The 22,674-nt window shown below is 31.7% G+C and overlaps 1 protein-coding gene across 6 annotated transcripts in view; it reads right to left on the bottom strand.

Moving 5' to 3' along the window:
- LOC143068152 (protein dispatched homolog 1-like) overlaps positions 1-22,674 on the bottom strand; it is a 93,585-nt gene that overhangs the window by 61,695 nt on the left and 9,216 nt on the right. For 2 of the 6 annotated variants that reach the window (XM_076241962.1, XM_076241965.1), the window contains exons 2-3: positions 9,329-9,494; positions 2,524-2,606 (exon numbers count right to left, since the gene is read on the bottom strand). The gene's annotated coding sequence lies outside the window, so the exon portion shown is untranslated. The remainder of the gene's footprint in view (positions 1-2,523; positions 2,607-9,328; positions 9,495-22,674) is intronic. The other 4 variants (XM_076241960.1, XM_076241963.1, XM_076241961.1 and 1 more) reach the window with 2 other exon arrangements.

Genomic DNA, 22,674 nt, shown 5'->3' with positions numbered 1-22,674 from the left:
TTAAAAACTTACTAAATTCAGTTGACGTTTAAAAGAATGGCGAGCCATTGAAGCCAAAAAAAACTAATTTGGGTAGAACTCTTGCTGTACTTTGAACAGTGGACAGAGAGGCTTTTTTTCTTATTTAAAAGTTTAGCAAACGTTTATAATGAACGACAGACAAAACACACCAATAGATTGGAAAAGCTCACATTGTACCCTTAGGGCCAGATGTCAGAGTTAAAAAAAACAAGAGTACTTTACAACAGACAAAACATAAATTAATCTATATCTTTAGGTCAATGGCCCAGAATTAAGTTCAATTAAATTCCATCTTGGCTCTTAACATATCCTTCTAATGTAACAAAGGCTTCCAGCTAAGTCTGTCTGGTTAAAAGTTGTTTTCAGGTTTGATAGTAAACAAAAAACACAATAATTAAGTGGATCATGATGTGATTGAACAGCCTTTACCTTTTTTGTTGGTCATTAGGTGGAAAAAAGTAAAAACCCAGACTTCAGACTCCCAACGGAAATGAAGCGACAATATGAAACAGCTGTAAGCAGAGGTTACATATATCACAACTACAGGACACTTACATATAAGTCTTGTAATTACAGACAAACAATGTCCTCAACTCAGTCAGAAATGGAAAATAATGTTTTTATCATTATAAGCTTTCAAATATAATATTTGAAAGCTTTTTTTTTCTTCAATATTCTATTAAAAAAATTTAATATCCAATTAAAACCACATGCTCCACAGGGCGCAGCTTTATACAACCGCAGAGGTTGAACCCTGAACGGTTGGGGCAAGTATGGACACAACATTCAAGCTGGATTCAGCTCTAAATTTGGATTGTGATTAAATAGTTGACACAGCATAGGTTTCTGACACAGAATGAATGCGGTCAGTCTAATGAATTTAAATTTTTTTTTGCCTTTGAGCAACCCACTATGCTGTTGAATATGAATCCTCTCAAAAATTGTTTGAAGAAATCTTTTTTTTATTTATGAAATCTGAAATGAGATAAATTGACACCCCCCCCCCCCCCCCCCCCCCCTCCCCAATTTTTTTTTCACATCCCCCTTTCCCTTATTCCAAAACTGATCTCAATTCAAATTTCTAATGGAGTTTGCAACAATAACTACTCATTTAAATACATCATAAAGTATTGAAATGTAAAAAAAAGTGCTTGTTATCACTGAATGGTAAAGATTGTTTTAATTTATCAGTTGGTAGTAAAAGTGGATATACATTGTATATTGTATAAAACAATGATTTAAATTGATTCAACTACTATTCTGGAAAAGAAAGATAACTCGTATTGAAAATTTCTTGCTATTGCGCAATATTGTGCACTTAGATATTTCTTGCTATTGCGCAATACTGTGCAATTGAAAATACTTGCTATTGCACAATACTGTGCAATTGAAGATTTCTTGCTATTGCACAATACTGTGCAATTGAAAATTTCTTGCTATTGCACAATACTGTGTAATTGAAGATTTCTTGCTATTGCTGAATACTGTGCAATTGAAAATTTCTTGCTATTGCACAATACTCAATATAATAATTTTGGATCCTGATTTGGACCAACTTGAAAACTGGGCCCATAATAAAAAATCTAAGTACATGTTTAGATTCAGCATATCAAAGAAGCCCAAGAATTCAATTTCTGTTAAAATCAAACTTAGTTTAATTTTGAACCCTTTGGGCTATAATGTAGACAAATTTGAAAACGGGACCAAAAAATAAGAATCTACATACACAGTTAGATTTGGCATATCAAAGAACCCCAATTATTCAATTTTTGATTAAATAAAAACAAAGTTCAATTTTAGACCCTTTGGGCCCCTTATTCCTAAACTGTTGGGACCAAAACTCCCAAAATCAATCCCAACCTTCCTTTTATGGTCATAAACCTTGTGTTTAAATTTCATAGATTTCTATTTACTTATACTAAAGTTATTGTGCGAAAAACCAAGAAAAATGCTTATTTGGGCCCCTTTTTGGCCCCTTATTCCTAAACTGTTGGGACCTCAACTCCCAAAATCAATTCCAACCTTCCTTTTGTGGTCATTAACCTTGTGTCAAAATTTCAAAGATTTCTATTTACTTAAACTTAAGTTATAGTGCAAAAACCAAGAAAATGCTTATTTGGGCCCTTTTTGGCCCCTAATTCCTCAACTGCTGGGATCAAAACTCCAAAAATCAATCCCAACCTTCCTTTTGTGGTCATAATCCTTGTGTTAAAAATTCATAGATTTCTATTTACTTATACTAAAGTTATAGTGCGAAAACCAAATCTCTTCGGACGACTACTCCAATGTGATACCAATATACGACCAAAAAATTTTCAATTTTTGCGGTCATATAAAAAATGATCTTTCAGGTAATGCTTTTCTTTCATTTTTTAACATTTGGTATAGGCAGGGACATACATATATGTCTCTGGTTTACAGTGTAGGCAATCATTTGGAATCATATAGTAGATAACTTAACACCTACATATATCTAGCATCAGAATGGTATAAAATACTAACACATGTTATAGCTGTCATGTTAAAATAAGCATATGATAGATATCCAGTGCGGCTGTACTTTTTTAAGCTGGTAAGCAGACTTCCTGGTACAAGTATATATGAGACAGAATAAGTTAGCACTTTTTAGCAGGAAGTATCTGAAGGTGATCAAGAACAAATATATTCAAATTGTTCAATTATCTATTTAGTTGCTTCATTCTGTAAAAGTAAAACAATTGGAATTCAGGAACAAAAGAAAGATGCCACATAACAACATTAGATCAGTTTGACAACTGTTAGAATCGTTTATATTACAAATACTTGCTTTAAGGCGAAGTGTACGTAATTGCACGCCTCTAGCGGAATACGGGATTAAAAACGTTCGTTGTTAGTTACGCAAGTTATCTCCCTTACTCCAAGAAAGGACACACGAAAGAGAAACTACTTTCTGCGGTCTATAATGAATCCAACAAGCACGCCTGTGCTGTCTTAAACCTCATAGAAATTATCTAAATACCTCCAATTAGAAATCACAGCATTCTGTACGTTGATCTGTGTGCAGTCTGACTTAAAAACACTGGGGTTTTTTTTTGTTTTAGACGCGTAGGAGAAGGCATTTCGTGTTTATGATATCAACAGAAAGAAAAAACGCCTCACAACAAAATTATAAACAAATTAACATGTAACAATTTTTCTTCTATTGATATCAAATTAATTAAAATGAAACCTGAATTGACCCAACAATATCGTTTTAAAAAGCCGGTCTTGAACGAAAAACACAGTACTCAACGTAAAGTTTTATAATAGGTTACAAATAATTAATGAAAGACGTGTGAATTTAATTGTTTAATTAAAAAGACGTTGAAATGTTCGTATTTTGTGCAATTGAAAATTTAAGGATTCATATAAGAAATCAGACGATACCAAGAGAATAATCTGACCACTAGTTATACCAGTCGGGAGAACAAAGACGGAAAACAAACAAAAAATAAACAAATTATGCCCCAAAAATTACTCAGTAACTTAAAAATTGTCTCACTCTAACATTTATCTTAAAATAAGTAAAAATTATGTCATTCAACTCCGAGTTTTCAACTTTTTCTACATGTGCAGAAAATAAACAGGTGTCTTCTATTCCGTCCGCAATTTATGGGAAAACTAAATCTAAATTTAGAACCATATTGAAATGAAAGTACACATGTAAGATAAAATATAACATGTCATTTTTCTTTCACAAATTCCAATTTCGAAAAGATATATAGCGAAATCTGTTTTCTTTTATTGTGCCTGTGTGCATCATTCAAAATTAAAGAATGTAATTTTGAAGTATCAAGTCTCAATTCAAGATTATGAATGAATAGAATATAGAATTACGGGGGGGAGGGGGTAGGACCTTTATCGGAACTCCGGGGTCGGGTGTTTTTAAGCTCAGGATTTCGGAATTGACCCTTTCGGGATCTTGGATTCTATTTCCAAATTCCGGGTAGTCGGGATTTAAATTTTTTTTAATTCGGGACCTCGCCGGATTTCGTGTTTTAAGCCCCGGATTTCGGGATCTGGATCCCTCCCTTCCCTCTTCCCTCTATTATGGTTAAAGAAAAGAGGTCAGGGAAGTTTTGTGATACTTGTAACTGCAATTTAATATTTAGTGGAATGAGAGGTGAAATGTGTTCAGACTATTACATTTTGATTTTTTTTAAAATTTAACCAAAGTTTACTGCAAGGGGTGTTTAACGACCTCGATGATTATCCATGAGGATCTCGCACTCGGTCAGCTCTAGGTTTTCACCTAGTTCATGATCATACAAGAATTGAGAAGCCTGTGGTTTACTGGTCTTATAATATGAGACTTTGGAGTTCATATAATTTACATTCAACGTTTTTTATCGAATAGTTCAAGGCTTTTTGACTATCAATGTTGACCCCCCCCCCCCTTTTCCAATTGATTGGATTAAATGAATGGATTGCCGCCCCTATTTCAAACTGAAGTCCTATTAACTGACTGGTATTCGAATTTGTTAAAAGAAATAATTGGTATCTCTATTGATTCAATACCGTAATGCCAAAAAACAATCATTTGTTTCCGAACAGCTAGAAATATATTCCCGAGTTTCAATTTGAGTAACTCGAATAATTCAAGCCCTTTCCATGTCCAATTTTCTCCCACACGAGAAATGAAGCATTCGTACATCAGCTGAATAATATGACTGAATTATTTGGGTTACAATTTGTGTAAATCCCGAAAGCACATAAAAGTAAAGGTCCAGACCTACTTTCGGAAATGGACTGTTGTAGATTTCAGATTGATTTCCAGAAATAAAAATAATACAAAAATGTTTCGCGCAAATATTCGTCTTCAGACGTGTAAAGTTATACAACGGTTACTAGTCTTTCTGGATTATGATAAAAAGAAGCGCATGCAATGCATAAAATATATAATGTCATGGCTCAGGGATGTGTTGAATTATAGAGATGCTTATGCGGCACAAAGATAAGATTAATTTACCCAAATGTACTAAGAATTACCACACAACTTAAATTTACTTAAATATTGATTTGTTATCCTGTGCCAGACAGATGGCTGATATTCTGAGAAGAGACCTTGATGAAATGAAGTTTTATGGGAACAAAGATTTTGAAAACACGTCGCAGTGTTTAGATTTTAACAAAAAATAAGGCACCAAGGTTGAAAATAGTTCTAGTTCATAATGAAGAAAATGTCAACCGTTTTCTAGCTTGGCGATCTCCGCATGCACCCGAATATAATAGACAAATACAATACAATAGTACACAAAACGTAACATAAAGAACTAAAGACCGAGCGACACGAACTCCAACAAAACGGTATATATATTTCATACAAGTATAGCACTATATGGAGCGTCGTAACTGTTGCGGCGACGTCAATAACGTTGTCGTTGTTTTTTGTTTTTTTTACACTCAAGATTCAACTTTAACAGGGTATAGCTTGAAAAGTAGCACGGTTGCTAAGGACTTTCTTTGCACCAATCGATTCCTCAGACATTTTAGAATCGTCTCATAAATTTAAAAAAAAATCGATTGTCTAATATAATAGAAAATCTTGAAAATGTAACAATTCCTGCCGAATTTCACGATTTTCCCTATATATCCTTTGTAATTTTGGTGTATGATGCTGTTAACTTCAACAGCTCGTATCTCAAAAACAAAAACGGTTACCCCCTTTTTTTATTTTATTTTCCGATTTATTTTTACAAGCAGAATCTACATGTAAAATTTTTAAAAAATCCATTGTGTAGTTTAATTACGTACACTTCGCCTTAAACCTAAGACAGAAACAAAGTCAGTGGCAGACATGATTCAAAAATACATTAAAAATATCTAAGAACATCGATACAACTTTTTAATCCATATATCATATCAATGCAGTCAATAGTTGCCAAAAAACATAGAACACAGTATTGAAAGAAGCAGAAAGGATTGTAGAAAAATAGGAATCATAGGGGTAGCATACTTCTAACTCCTTTAGAACAAGGATGAATTCATTTTTTATTTGTGCTTAATTTTAGTTGTGCATAAATTTGAGTTGAGCTTCAGCTTTGGCTTGTTTAGATATGTACTTAAGTAGAGAGCCGCGGTGTAGTGGTTAGTGCATCGGACTACTAACACAAAGGTTCCTGGTTCCATTCCCGGTTCGGGATGAAAATTTCAGGGACTGGATTTTGGGCTCTCCCTTGACACCATTTGCGAGTATGGTCTGGAGGAAACATTGACAGTCTGTTGGAAGGATATGATAAATGGCTGACCCTGTTAAGAGAGTATGTAAAAGACACCCTTGTAGATTTCGAAAAAGAGTAGGCTAATGCTGCTACAAGGCAGCATTCGCACCCACAAAATGGAAAGGGATTAATATAAGTTGCAAAACTTGTTTCCCAATCCATTATAAATAAATATGTTTAAATTAAATAGTGAAAACATAACTTCAGGGGTTTAAATGAAGAGTTTATCTGGGTATCATCCCAGGGTGTACTCCAGGTTTGCCTAAGTGCTTTGCATGTATTTCAATATGCCTGTGCTGTTATACATCTTGTCTGCATGCTGCATGTTTTGATGTTGTGTTTATGTTATTTTATATTCGGTAAAAAGCTCTTAAGAACTTATGTTTGTTTCGTTATATCTTAACCAAATCAAAATAAAACTTTCGTATTCGTATTTGTATTTCAAAATCCAATTCATTTTATCATTCTGGTCTAAAATGACATAGGAACAAATGAATTATTTATAAGGCATGTAAATCTTTCTGTTGAAAACATGAATGGTGATATATTTAGTCATAAAAAAAGTTCGTATAATATAACTGTGAAAAGTCCAATAACTCTGGAACACCAACCAAAATAAATTTCAAAATCTAATGCAAGTCTTCATTCACCAATCCCAAGAAACAGTATAAAGTTTGTACCAAATAGATCATATAAACTAGAACAAGTGCATGAATATATTTTTTTAATAAAAGTATAAGCTTTCTTACATCAGTTAATTCCATGGGAATTGGTAAAAGCAAATTTAGTTATTGAACAAAGTTTTGACCCATTGAAAGGCTGTGGTATACCATATAAAAACATCAAATCTACAACAAACGCACAAAAATAAGTCTTTTGAAAAATTGGTCAATAGTAAATTTTATCACTAATACAAATGAATAGGAATTTATCATAATAAATAAGCCCGTTAGTTTTCTTGTTTGAATTGTTTTACATTTGTCATTTCAGGGCCTTTTATAGCTGACTATGCGGTTTGGGTTCGCTCATTGTTAAAGGCGGTACAGTGACCTATAGTTGTTAATTTCTTTGTCATTAGGCTCTTGTGGAGAGTTGTCTCATTGGCAATTATACCACATCTATGATTTGATGATAAGATTTTTAGAAAGAAACAAAGCCATGTTTGAAGGTTTTTATATTTTACCATATTTACAACCATTAAGAATAAATTGATACACTATTTATATAACTAGCCTGACATAATCATTAAACACTTGTTTTATGTAAAAGCTATAAAATCAACCACAGAACATCTCACCTGAGAATATTTGGTCTACCAGATTCCCAAAGGTCACTTTATTTTCATCAATTGACATATGTGTGTAGGTGTTCCTTTCAAAAATTTATTCCTGAACATACATCTAGTAATTGGGCAATAAAGGGAGAAATTTTATCTAAATTTCATAAATTTTTATGCTGCATTAAATCTGTTGTTTGTAATTTTTCACGATGTAGAAATTGAATTTAAAACTAATGACCAAGCCAAAGAAGAAATGACATTCAAATAAAATACCATTTAATCTAAAGATCAATAGCTCAAGGCAGGTGTCAACATCTTTAAACACAACAAAGGGAAATTCAGGGTAATACTGTATTAATAATAAAATAGAACTGAGAAAGTTTAAATACAATAAGTTTATTCGATGTGGACTCAGGAAAAATAATTTTAAATGTAAACGTAAACAATAAGGTGGCAAAGTGAAGAAAGGTTCAACATCAGCTTAAAAATAATGTTACTGACATATGCAATGACACCAAACCACAAATTCCTTACATTTATTAGACTCATTTGCTACAGTAATCAAGGGCCATAACTCCTGAAGTGTAAATTGGCTAAATCCATCTCCATTTTGTCATCAGTAAATTAAAAATTAAACTACCTCAGGCACAATTTTTTAATCAATCATTGACCATAGGTCCAGAACAACACATAAAAAATGTCAAAATCAGATTCTTCATCAATATTGTCATCTAGAACAAAATGTCATTGTTTAAAAAAGGTTGATACAGCAGTATAAAACTATGTTTTTCAATCAATCACTTATGACCATATATACCTCCTGAACAGCAAAACACCAAAATAATCAATTTAAAACTTAATGTCCATTCTATCATGAGAAATAAAATGGTGTATAAACAAATTTGAAAAAGATTGGTTTAACATCTCTCACTCACTCACTCTAGCTATCATACAGAAAAATAATAAAATGCTATGTTTAATCACGGACCATAACATCTGAATAACATAACTGAAAATCTTCAATATGGTATTGGACCTCAATTTTGTATGAGTAACAACATACTGTAATCTGAAAAGGACTGGTTCAATGGTACTAAACTTATAGCCCATCACACCCATAAAGCATCTATCAGGAACAGATGTTATGGCATTGTTAAATACAAAGTTTCAAGGGGAACTTCTGATAGGTGGAACAAATATATGTTGACAGAGTGAAGCATTTCACCTTATCATAAAATTTGATTGGTTACCTCAACAGGGGATATAAGCCCATATACCATGTAAACAACCATAAAACAAAGATCAAAATGGTTAATATCAAGTTATCAATGTTGAAATCAGGACATTCCAGAATAATACAATTCTCATTCGGACTTCACACAGGATTTAGTCTTAATATATTTCTAGTCAGTGCCAACTGAGGCCTGCCTCCAGGTTAGGTATGGGATTTTCTCACTGTGTTGAATACCCATTAGTACTCTTTGGACGGGTTGTTTTCTCTTTGACACATTCCCTATTTCCATTCTCAATTTGATATCCCTAACTACTGACATCTCTGGTAATATAACACCCTTACAGGGAATATGAGCCTGTATCAATGTAAAGATCAGGAATAACACACACACACAATGTACATACTATTAAGTAACCTTTGCCACATACTGAAGTACCGTCGATAGTCACATTTTAAAACAGAAGAACTTAAGACAGAATTTGTTTTAAGTATATTTCATGCATAAGTCTAGCAACATTTGTTTAAATTTCATCTTGAAAAAACATAAATACTTACAAATAATGCCCATTGTAATAATTCACTATACCAGTATCTGTTCCCCTGTTACATGCATTTCATTGAAAAGTCATTCCATCATAAATGTAGTAACTTCAGAATTCTGCATATTGTACCTGCTCCATTCATTGTAATATCTGAGTGATCCAAACCTTAAACAAATAATCTGTAAAAGATGAACTGAATTTATATATATAAAGTGATACAGACTTTGCCTTATGGATATATGTTAATAATATAGTTTATTTTATACACCCACACAATTGTAGCTGATCAATGCTCCAGTCCTATTACAACTTACAAACCATCCGGTAAAGGAAAATTGTTTTGACATAATATTTCCTATGTCAAATGGATTTGTTGCACTTAAGCAATTGAGAAAGACTATTTCTTAGGCTATTGTTAATGACTTTTACAAGAAAAAAGAACTTTATTTGTATGATGCAATACTATAAAATGCATATCAACCATTAAATGAGTATAAAAGTACATGCACTTTACCGTATGACTTGCAGAGTCCTTATATTTATTATCTTACTTTTAAGTGCAATTAAATTGATTATACTTTGATGTATACAAATCTCTCATCTACAGACTATTTTTTCTCTAACTTTTTAATTTATACAGAGGGAAAATTCAAATCTACATGTTAAATCTTGTGTTGTATGATTATCTGTTGTATGTAACTGTTCTGAACTTTTTTATATCGCAGCTTGGAAGTAAGTATTTGACTGATGGATGTCTACTAGAAAACAGGAAAAGCTTCTAGTAGGTTTGAACACATACTCATACAAGTATGCACTTAAAATGCAGGGTATGTTTCAAAAGGGAATGAACTCTTGCTAAATTGAGAACTTTCATGCACATTTTTGGTGCATCAACACTTTGTTATTTATTAAAAATTAAGACAAAAATATGAAAACTGTATATTAATAAGATGAAATGGTATAACATCTATATAAACTTTTAATATTTACATCTATATAAACTTTTAATATTTCATGTCCAAGTTAAAAAAATGTTTTTCTGTTACAAATTACAATGGATTGTTTTATTTGTATACATGTCATGCTGTCCATCAAGTGCACTTGATTGGAATAATAAATATTCTTATTCTTTTTATATGTATATGAGCTAGGATATGAGAAAGGCTAGTGAAAGTAATTTTTCAATCTAAAAAGAAAGATTCACATTTAAAATTATTTGTTAAACATTTGTACAATTAACATGTTTAATACAAGAAGTAATGGACATTTTCTATATAAAGGTAACAAGCAGTTTGTTTGAATACGGAAATACAAGTTCATCAATGGAAGCCAAAATGTTAAAGATCACAGACAAAAATGTGATTAGGACTGTATTTTAGAGATTGACATTTCATCACCTTCCAAAGACATGATAACATATTTGATCCACAATAAAAAATAAATGAACTAGAATTCAATTACATTTCTAACTCTACAATCGCTTTTACATGCGTCACATACAGATGAAGGAGCACAGTCTGAAAAAATTTGACGAAATATTTGACGTCACGTTGCCAATAATCTGTAGAAAATTATCATGTGGGTTTCCCTAAAGTAATATTTTTTGTTTCACCAACCACCCAATTACAATTCTCATTACAACATCAAACCTAATAAATTGTTGAAGAAAATATCAAGACTCACGTCACACATCATCGATATAAAAACAATTTCTTCAAAACGAAAGGATTATTGATTCAAGAACCCAAAAAGTTAAATATGTTGTAAGGTTAGACCCAATGGAATCAGGAGAAAATGTCAAAACTAGAATTACTGGTCACCAATCAATATCCATGATTCGTTAATTCTGAGTGTATTTGGAGAATTTAATCAGTTTTCAGGTTTTACTAAGTGACAATAGTGTAACATACTTCTTTGCTTAAATATAAATAAAATACTAATATAATGTAATTGTATGTCAATATTATTTTTCTATAAGAATACTATATTAACTGGCTGAAAATAGCTAACAGATTTTCTTATAGAAATTTTTAAATTTCAACATCAACAGCTTGGTGAAATTACTTATTACATTAATAAGAAATGATTATCGAGGGCCCTCATGGGGTTTTTGATTATGTGATTACTTGGCCGTTTTTTTAATGATTATTTGATTATTAAGCCAAATATTTCATGATTATTTGATTACCTAGGACTGTATTTTTAGTTTATGATTATTTGATTACTAAAGATAAGCAAATATTTAATGATTATGTGATTATATTGGCAAAAAAATGGTGATTATGTGATTACTAGGACCCCCCCATGAGGGGCCTCATTATCGTAAACATAATATGACATTAACAAGATGTTGGTATGAAAATGTGTATATGTGAAAAAATAATTTAAAAAAAAATTGTTACTTTACATATTTTTTTTTTTAACCATGAATAAATAGGTGTATAGTTTTTCAATGGAAAGCTACCACAACTAATATAACCAGTATTGTTGTCTTCATACAATTCTGTCATTATGAAAATCTCTGAATGTTTTTTTTTTTTTTGCTATCAGGGTGCTCTGCAGGTAAGAAATGACTTTTGAATCTGTACACTCACAGTAAGAATTGATTGTTTGATAACCTCAGGTCAACCGGTGTAACTCATTCATAAAAACAAGATTGGTGTAAACTATCAAATGCCTAGTTCCTTTACTATTAGATTTACCGCCAATTGTAGAAAAAGTTGCCGTCTTTAGACAAGACAATTTGAGATAAGAATATAACTTTGAATACAGGGCTTAACCTGCTACTTTTAGAACCATTATAAGTCAGAAGTCTGAGAATATTACTAAAAAGCAGCTCACGAATCCATTATTTCAAAAAATATACCACAACTGCTGCAAATGACAATCACATAATAGTTTAGATAATCTATTGCTATAACTGAATCATGTCCCAGTTTGTTTTAAGAATTTAATACCAGCTTAAGCCCCAAGAGATACAAATGTGTGGGCTGATACCAATTTGTGTTTTTCTATAAATGGTTTGCGGTAGATATGGTTTTGTTGGCTGAGTTTTATGTTTGATTTTACAGTTCTGACATTATAAATACAATGATGCTTTTATGAATAATGAAAGAAGGTAAATATTGAAAACAAGTCATGTGAGATTTCTAACCATCACTGTCAGACAATTCTTAACTTTGACCTTTTCATTAAACTTACTGAAATCATTGGAGATCTCACTAGAGGCCAAAATTTAATTTGATATAAATGTTTAAACATTGTGCTTATACTTTAAATGTTTAAAATAAATTGAGGCTGAATAAAAAATATTACAGCAGGGTTTTTTTTATTTTATAGCTTGACATAACTCATGCTGGTAGCAATATTCTGACATTGACCCAGGTCTGAAGCATTAATGTACCTATGGTTACAATTACACAGTTTTATAGAGGACTGTAGCTACATTGAGGACTTAGTTACATGGCTTAACCTATGACCCTAGATTTAACCCTTTTTCTAGATATAAAACAAGAGGCTCTCAAGAGCCTGAATTGCTCACCTGCATTTCAGAGAAGATTTTTAAATGTTAGCAAACTGGATGAACAAATTGTGTAAAATTGTCTTTAAAGGGCAATAACTCCTAAAAGGGTCAATTGACAATTTTGGTCATACTAACTTATTTGTAAATCTTACTTTGCTGAACACTATTGCTGTTTACAGTTTATATATATCTATAATAATATTCAAGATAATAACAAAAAACTGCAAAATTTCCTTAAAACTACCAATTTAGTGGCAGCAAACCCAACAATAAGTTGTTCGATTCGTCTGAAAATTTCAGGGCTGATAGATCTTGACCAAATGAACAATTTTACCTCATGTCAGATTTGCTCTAAAAGCTAAAATTGTTTTTTTTAGATACAAGTCAAAAACTGCATTTGACCCCTATATTCTATTTTAAGCCATGGCAGCCATGTTTGTCGATGGATCAAAAATTCTGATACAATTTATAAACTAGATACCTTAAGGAACATTTAGTTAAAGTTTGAAGGTATTTGGCCCAGTAGTTTTATAGGAAAAGATTTTTAAAAGAGTTTACGACAATGACAGACAACGAACGCCAAGTTCAATTTTGTCAAATTAAGCTAATAAACATTGATAATGAGTTATTCACTTGCAAGTGAATTACTCGACCTCATTAAATCCATATTCATGTGAACTCCAATTTAACCCTGTAGAAAGTGATAGAATAACGCATGCATTGTCCGTGTACCGGTATTTAAAGGAAAAGAATGTCATCATTGAAAGTGAAACAAAGGTAAATAATTTGATTGTATAATTAACTCATTCAATCCACACAAAATCAATCTTATAAAGGTAATAACGACGATAAACATAAATTTTTAATCTATCATACAAAATTTTACAGACCTATAAAAATTCAATTGCACGAATTGCTTAATCTATTTATATCTGTGTTTATGTTTACATTGCTTATATGGTCATAGAAGGTCAACTCGATAGTTAATAAGATGGCGTCTTGGCTAAATTTCACATGAAACAAAGTAACATCTTATTGAGACCATGTCCTGTAAAATGTTTATTTGATATTTTTGATAGTTTGGAAAAATGTTTTACATTGTTATAAATAATATATGAGAATTTGAGTCAAATCGGTGAACATGAATTTGGCAGCTAGTGCCCCTTTAACAAAATTAAGTTTTTAACCACAAGTTTAGTTCAAATTTCACAAAAAATCTTGATTTTAAAAGGACCTTATGCTTGCACTGTCTATAAAGACAATGTGGTTTCCCATAGGAACTCATTTTAAAGCTTAAAATGTGCCACTTTAACTGTGAAGTTTCATAATAATTAAACATGTATCCCAGAATCAAGTTAAAATTTTTGCACTTCAATTTTTTTTTAAAGGTAAAAAAAATAGGGCAGTTTGGCATATTTTCAACATTTATATGCCTGAAGCTTTTAGGTGTTAAATCTTGTACAAAACCAAATGTACTACCCCTCCCTTCACTTTGGGTCTTCCTCAGAATTTCAATTTGGCCGCTATCCATGAGTATTTATACTAGTAAAATTTCCAAGTAGTGTAGGTTAACAATACAAAATATCTATGAAAACTAAATATCTCCCCACAAGTAATGACAATAGCTCAATTTGGGCCAGTTTCAGCTAAAAAAACCAAATGATACCAAAAATAGAAAACAACATTTCATATACAAAAATAGAAAACAACTTTTCATATACATTTCTAAGTACAGATATATATAATAACTTATTCATGTTATTAGACTGTATATATTATTTATATTATGTAACTGTCAATCTTTGATTTATTTTCAATATTTTATACAAATCATGAACTCTTTGTTCCAAAAGCTAATGCATCAAACAAAGGAGTAAGAAATATCACTAATGAGTAATGACGCTAGTTACATTCGCTAGTTAGGTTCAGTTACATCAGGGCATGATGTTCATCATATTAAAGGTGAGTGGGCTTGCACATTTTTCTAACAAACATCATAAATTATTGTTTGGGATACAATTATACATTTCCTCAAATAGATATGTTGTGAATGAATTGTCTTAAAATAGAAATTGAATTATCAAAAACATATAAACAAAACCAATAATACAGCCGAATTCAAGAAAAAGATGTACATATATATATGTATACATAAAAAAAGAAATTATTTATATGTTCAAAAGAAAATTTTACAGAAACATTACATTGATCATAAATTGCTAATACTTTATAAAAGATTTTTATCCTATAAAATATGAAAATGACTGAACAAATATGTCCATCTCTTTCTAAAGAAAAAAATAAGTTTTGAATCTAAATAATAAGTTGAAATTTTTTAAACCTCTATGCTAAAACAAAATAAAACCAAATGCATGTACTATTATAATCATTAAATAAACCAATATATATGAAACAAGGGAGATGTTCATTTGGCCTTTTCAGAATCAAAAGGAATATTGGTAATCTAATTGATGGTACACCAAAAAAAAAATAATGTCACATCAATGGTCGAATGTCAGGGTTCATACACCTTTTTAGTTCCATTTTTCCATGACTTTTCCATGACTTTTCAAGGATGTTTTATGAAATTTCCATACCCCAAAACTATAGACCAAAAAGTCATCCCTAATGCTATAAACATGCTTTTGTGTCCTTTCCATACAACTAAATAAACAATCTTTTTAACATCCAACAATGACACAATTGCACTGAAACACAATGAGAAATACCAACATATTTATGAATGACAATACTGAGTTAAGTTTGCTAACAATGATGTGACCTACACACTCATTTGAATGTCCCCTTTGGTATATGTTCTGCCTCTTTTTACAGTATAAAAGAATATATACAAATTTTGAAATATTTTAATAAACAAAGTATTAGAAAAGGTTATTTGGCATAATCCTCTTGACTGGTTGGACTCAAACAGATAATACATTGTAGACAAAAAACTATCACCTTCCTACTTAGAGGCATCGTTGCCATTTCAGAAGTGACATTTGTCTACTATCCAGAAACATATTCTTAAATACCGAGACGATATCCTCACAACTTTTGTATGAAAAATTGCTCTTTACTATATGTAGAACTCTTATCATTTCAGCTCCTCTATCCATACATTATCATTAAAAGTGTTTTTGAACGGCTGTTTGGTAACTCGAATAATTCAAGCCCTTTCCGTGTCCGATTTTCTCCCACAAGAGGGCTTGAACTCCTTATGATCATTGGCCGCGTCGCCTGCTCTCTGTGAGAGAGAGCCAATCGGCGGCGATGAGGATAATGAGTCTGCGCAACTCTCTGGTAATTGTCTTACCAAACACGTATGTTCAATTAACACAAATCCGATAATAATTAATTAACATCAATTAACATCAGTTTACATCATTTAACATCAATTAACATCCGGAACTCCTCCTTCTTTAGCTGCCAATTTAAATCAAAATTCCCATATTGCAAAGCGGTGTGAAAATTCCGGTTGACGGACTTGATCGAGGAAGACGTTCAGGCGTTAATGTAGCCTTCGTAGATCAGCGGAATATAACGACTGAATTATTCGGGTTAGCTGTTTGGTAGCAATAACTTCGTTTTCGAATATTCCGATAGCTGGTTTCTTCTTCCAATACTGTTAAAGAAACTTGTGTAACGGTTTATTTCTTCCTCTGTGATATTTTATCCTGAGGATAATTTGTCCTGGTAATTTTTTTCCAGGCATGGTATTTCACAGGTTGATTTTTTCCAGAGGAGTGAAAATCTATCTGTGTTATGCGGATAATATGTACCGGTATATATTTGCCGTACTATATTTCACAGAACCGTGTGAAAAAGAGTCCCATTAACTACTATGTAAGTTACTCACAATCAATATATACCTGACTATAATTATAAAATGTTTCACAAAGGTAGACTAAATTTGCATAATTTATCAAAGGGAGGTAATTATGAGCAATTTATATTTTAAAGACATTAATATAATATATTTCTGAATCTATTTTATAGCGAAATTTTTATTTGAATCTTATTTTTTATATATTCATTTATATAAAAAGATGACTTACCACTTGATTTAATAAGACAGATAATATTTCACAGGTAAAAACTATCCAGCTGTTAAACATGCTATTGTTCCAATATATTGTTATGCTATGATTTATCTGATTTCCATATATATAACTTATATATATAACTTTATTTCCTCTATTATAGAGATTTGGTGTACATGAAATATATAAATCAGAAAATTACAAAAAACAAAGAATTAAAGTCACCGTTTAAAGTTAATATGAGAAAAAAAATTAGCACTGTCTATAATATCGGTAACGGACACATCTTCTATCGATTGTAGAAACCTCTGCAGATTGTTTCAACGTGACGAACACAAGTCTTAGAGAAAAAAGTTAATTCATCATTTTCTAATTCATATGACATATTCTTATTTAATCATGATATTATTTTCACAATTACGATCTTTGAAATTACTTCTGATTTTCTTCCTTATGTTTCATGATAATTTTCTTTTTAAAAGGATGATATTGACTTGAATATTTCAGGAAATTTTTTCAAGGATAATTTGTGAAATTATTTCCCATTATAATATATATTTTTTTAACAATTTCGCTTTATTTCAAATACACTATTATTATTTCATTGTATTTTTAAAGGATAATTTTTTTCTAATAACTATTCAATAAGTTAACTACCCAGATAGAATTTTACGGCAAAGGATAAAATATCCCAGGGAAAAAGTTTCCTCCGGATAAAAAAATAACAACAACTACTGTGACATTTTTTCCTCCGGATCAAATTTCACCCGGATATAATTTTGCTTTACACTTGCACTATGAAGGGAACCAGATGCGGTTGCATATTTTTATAAACAATTTTGAAGAAACGAATTTTAAATTCTCATTTTACACTTACCACAACTGGGGCCTTGTTTCTAGCATTCGAAAAAGAAACAGTTTCGACAAAAACTACGGGGATCATTTAATTTTAGATGTTTGAAGACATGCAATAAAGATTACAGTGCAAATAATCATTTTCCATGACTATTCAAGGACTTGTCACTAAAATATAGCTTTCCATGACTTTTAAAGGCCTTTCTCCCCCTAAATAAAAATCCATGACTTTTCCAGGATTCCATGCCCCGTACGAACCCTGGAATGTCCATTATTTGGGACGTTTCAAACCCCTCATAATGTTTTGGTGTGTGCTTTTGAATATATTTCCCAAAATGCATGAGTAGATATAGAAAGATTGATATGGGTGACAATGAGACAACTCTCCATCCAAATAACAATTTATAAAAGTAAACCCTTATAGGTCAAGGTAAGGCCTTCAACACGAAGCATTGGCTCACACCGAACAGTTAGCTATAAAGGGCCCCAAAAATTACTAATGTAAAACCATTCAAACGGGAAAACCAACTGTCTAATCTATATAAAAACAAGAAACGAGAACCACGTATGAACTACATAAACAGAGGTATTGAAACAGCCCATTGAACTTGGGTTTAAAATCTTGATCAAATATAGTTTCTAAAAGCAACTGATGAGAAGGAAACATTAAAATACAAATAGGATTCCTCTTTGATGATGTTGTCTAATGAATGTAAACTAGCTGTTAATAGTTCAATTTCATCTTGAAAAGTCAGGTAAACAATGAAAGAATTAGAAATCAAAATTAGATTTAGATTTTGAAAAGGAAGGATAAAAATCATAAGAGAAACAGTTTCCACCACTGTAACTTGTGTATTACAATATTTCTCCACTCTCAACAGTTAAATTTAAATTATTTAATGAGCTCAGCAAGCCTTGCGCTTTAAATATTAAAATTTAACTGTCTCGAGTGGAGAAATATCGTAATACACTTGTTGCAATTGTGGAATCTATATTTCTCCCACACATATGCACCTTTTGATCAGTACACATTATTTTTTAGAATGCAAATTTTAAACAAACAGAGAATAGTCCATTTGCCAATTACCGATTTTATTCTGTTATTACACACTTTTTAAACGAATTACTTCCCTTTGTGAATAGAAGACTGGTTCCATACCGCACAAAATTGACTTTTGCCAATGTAAAGCATAGCAAATTGAAAGTGGTGTATCGGCGGTTCAATTAATTTTTCACGATAAACAATTTCTGGAAACAAAAGTATTTAGTTTAACGACAAATAAATGTAATTACAAGATTTGAAAACCTTAAAGATTACTCACATTAGGCAAAGGGAAAGTTGCTCTTTCTGCTAGCTCCCCATTGTAAACAAAAATTAATATCCCTCATAAGGGAGAACCAGATGCTCTGCAGGGCACAGCTTTATACGACCGCAGAGGTTGAAACCTGAACGGTTGGGGCAAGTATGGACACAACATTCAAGCTGGATTCAGCTCTAAATTTGGATTGTGATTAAATAGTTGACACAGCGTAGGTTTCTGAAACAGAATGAATGTGGTCTAATGAGACTTAAAATATTTTTTTTGCCTTTGAGCAATTCACTATGCTGTTGAATATTAATCCTCTCAAAAAAATGTTTGAAGAAATTTTCTTTTTATTTATGAAATCTGAAATGAGAAAAATTTAACCCCCCCCCCCCTTTTCCCTTTTTCCAAAACTGATCTCAATTAAAATTTCTAATGGAGTTTGCAACAATAACTACTCATTTAAATACATCATAAAATATTAAAATGTAAAATAAAGTGCTTGTTATCACTGAATGGTAAACATTGTTTTAATTTATCAGTTGATAGTAAAAGTGAATATACATCATTTACATTGTATATTGTATAAAACAATGATTTAAGTTGATTCAACTACTATTCTGGACAAAGAAAGATAACTCCAATTATTGTGCAATTAGATATTTCTTGCTATTGCGCAATACTGTGCAATTGAAAATATTTGCTATTGCACAATACTTTGCAATTGAAGATTTCTTGCTATTGCGCAATACTGTGCAATTGAAAATTTCTTGCTATTGCACAATACTGTGCAATTGAAGATTTCTTGCTATTGCTGAATACTGTGCAATTGAAAATTTCTTGCTATTGCACAATACTTAATATAACTAGATACCATTGAGATGGGAGCCATCTCTGTGGGCCCCGCTGTCAATAACGTGGGGTAAATAAGTCGTATGGATAATCTGATATGAAGCATTATTTGAAGTTATTACATAGTCTCATGTGTGATTTTATTCTAAAATTTTAAGTTAAAACTGATAAATATTCTCAGTATAATAGTGATATGACTGCATGATGTGAACTCATTGTTGACTACTCTAAGGTGACTTCTGGATATATGGATTGATGTTTGAACAATATGTTTAAAGGTGCTGCCCAATTGATATTTGTCACATATTTTTAGAATTATGCCTTCAATATATTATGACAACCCAAGTTGTCAACTGAAACCAAAGTTTTTGACCTTGACCATTGACCAAGGAAGTTGTACATACATCATGACACACCCTCTGGTGTTGGTTAATAAACATGTTAAGTATTAAGTATAAAATCATAACGGTTATCTAGATATAGAGTGGACACGATCTTCACCACAGGACACAGGGTTGTCAACTGAAACCAAAGTTTTTGACCTTGACCTTTGACCTAGGAAGTTGTATATACATCATGACACACCCTCTGGTGTTGGTTAAAATGGATGTCAAGTATAAACTTTGAAATCATAACGGTTCTCAAGATATAGAGTGGACACGATCTTCACCACAGGACACAGGGTTGTCAACTGAAACCAAAGTTTTTTTACCTTGACCTTTGACCTAGGAAGTTGTACATACATCATGACACGCCCTCTGGTGGTGGTTAATAAACATGTAAAGTATAAAGTATGAAATCATAATGGTTCTCTAGATATGGAGCGGACACAAAGTTAAAGTGTTACGGACGGACGGACAGACTGATCACTATAGGGCGACCCGCCTAAAGGCGGGGCCCTAATAATTTTGGATCCTGATTTGAACCAACTTGAAAACTGGGCCCATAACAAGTACATGTTTGGATTCAGCATATCAAAAAAGCCCAAGAATTCAATTTTTTTTAAAATCAAACTTAGGTTAATTTTGGACCCTTTGGACTTTAATGTAGACCAATTTGAAAACAGGACCAAAAATTAAGACTCTACATACACAGTTAGATTTGGCATATCAAAGAACCCCAATTATTCAATTTTTGATGAAATCAAACAAAGTTTAATTTTGGACCCCGATTTAGACCAACTTGAAAACTGGGCCAATAATAAAAAATCTAAGTACATTTTTAGATTCAGCATATCAAAGAACCCCAAGTATTCAATTTTTGTTATAATCAAACTAAGTTTAATTTTGGACCCTTTGGACCTTAATGTAGACCAATTTGAAAACGGGACCAAAAATTAAGAATCTACATACACAGTTAGATTCGGCATATCAAAGAACCCTAATTATTCAATTTTTGATGAAATCAAACAAAGTTCAATTTTGGACCCTTTGGGCCCCTTATTCCTAAACTGTTGGGACCAAAACTCCCAAAATCAATCCCAACCTTCCTTTTGTGGTCATAAACCTTGTGTTTAAATTTCATAGATTTCTATTTACTTATACTAAAGTTATTGTGCAAAAACCAAGAATAATGCTTATTTGGGCCCTTTTTTTGGCCCCTTATTCCTAAACTGTTGGAACCAAAACTCCCAAAATCAATCCCAACCTTCCTTTTGTGGTCATAAACCTTGTGTCAAAACTTCATAGATTTCTATTTACTTAAACCAAAGTTATAGTGCGAAAACCAAGAAAATGCTTATTTGGGTCCTTTTTGGCCCCTAATACCTAAAATGTTGGGACCAAAAACTCCCAAAATCAATCCCAACCTTTCTTTTGTGGTCATAAACCTTGTGTTAAAATTTCATAGATTTCTATTCACTTTTACTAAAGTTAAAATGCGATAACGAAAAGTATTCGGACGAGGACGAGGACGACGAGGACGAGGACGACGCAGACGACGACGCCAACATCATACCAATATACGACCAAAATATTTTTAATTTTTGCGGTCGTATAAAAAGGGATCTCTAATAACAGGGTCAATTGACCGGAATTGGCAAATAGCCTATTGTATAAATAAAAATAATCACATTAAACAATCATCACCGAAAAGATGTTATCTTCTTTGGTTCTAAAACTAGGTGACGTCATAAGTATGCTTCCGTCATCAAACATAAATTCCGGGTGTTTTTTGGCTTCTTTGCCACTTAAGAATGTAATACAATTTGATAAAATGGAAGATTTTAGGTGCAACATGTAAGTTCTTTTGCTTATTATTATAGAAATTACATGTTTGTACATTCCGCAATTAAAAATGTCTGCTTCCATAGTTACGGACAAAGAGATAGAGAATTTTACGCTTACTGTCATCCAATCAGAACCATTGATACAAAATATTTGCATAAGAATATGTCTATTGTAGTCTCTCATACATTTTGTACCAAGTAGAAAATACAAAATGTACATGCATATAATTTTTCAAGTTTTTTGGAATTGTTTTTTTTAATTCTATTTTAATAAAAAAAAAATGGACAATATTAATATTATTATCATAAAAATAGAAATACTAGAAATCTAGCCGTATTTGTAATCTCCTATAGTTTCCGTCACGTAAATTTGGCACCATGTTTTTTTGTCAAAATTTTCTTAAATATTGACCCGATTATTAAAGATCATGTTTTTCAATTAGCAGAATCAAATATCATTCCAAAAATCAACTACTGTTCTACCTTTAATTGTGTTTGCACTGTATAATCCTGACCTTCACATTATCCAAGATTATTTTGTATGGTGGAATCCGA

Source organism: Mytilus galloprovincialis, chromosome 3 (genome assembly GCF_965363235.1).
Source record: "Mytilus galloprovincialis chromosome 3, xbMytGall1.hap1.1, whole genome shotgun sequence".
NCBI lineage: Eukaryota > Metazoa > Mollusca > Bivalvia > Mytilida > Mytilidae > Mytilus > Mytilus galloprovincialis.
The sequence above is the reverse complement of the archived record's forward strand: the minus strand, read 5'-3'. Positions and strand labels throughout refer to the sequence as shown.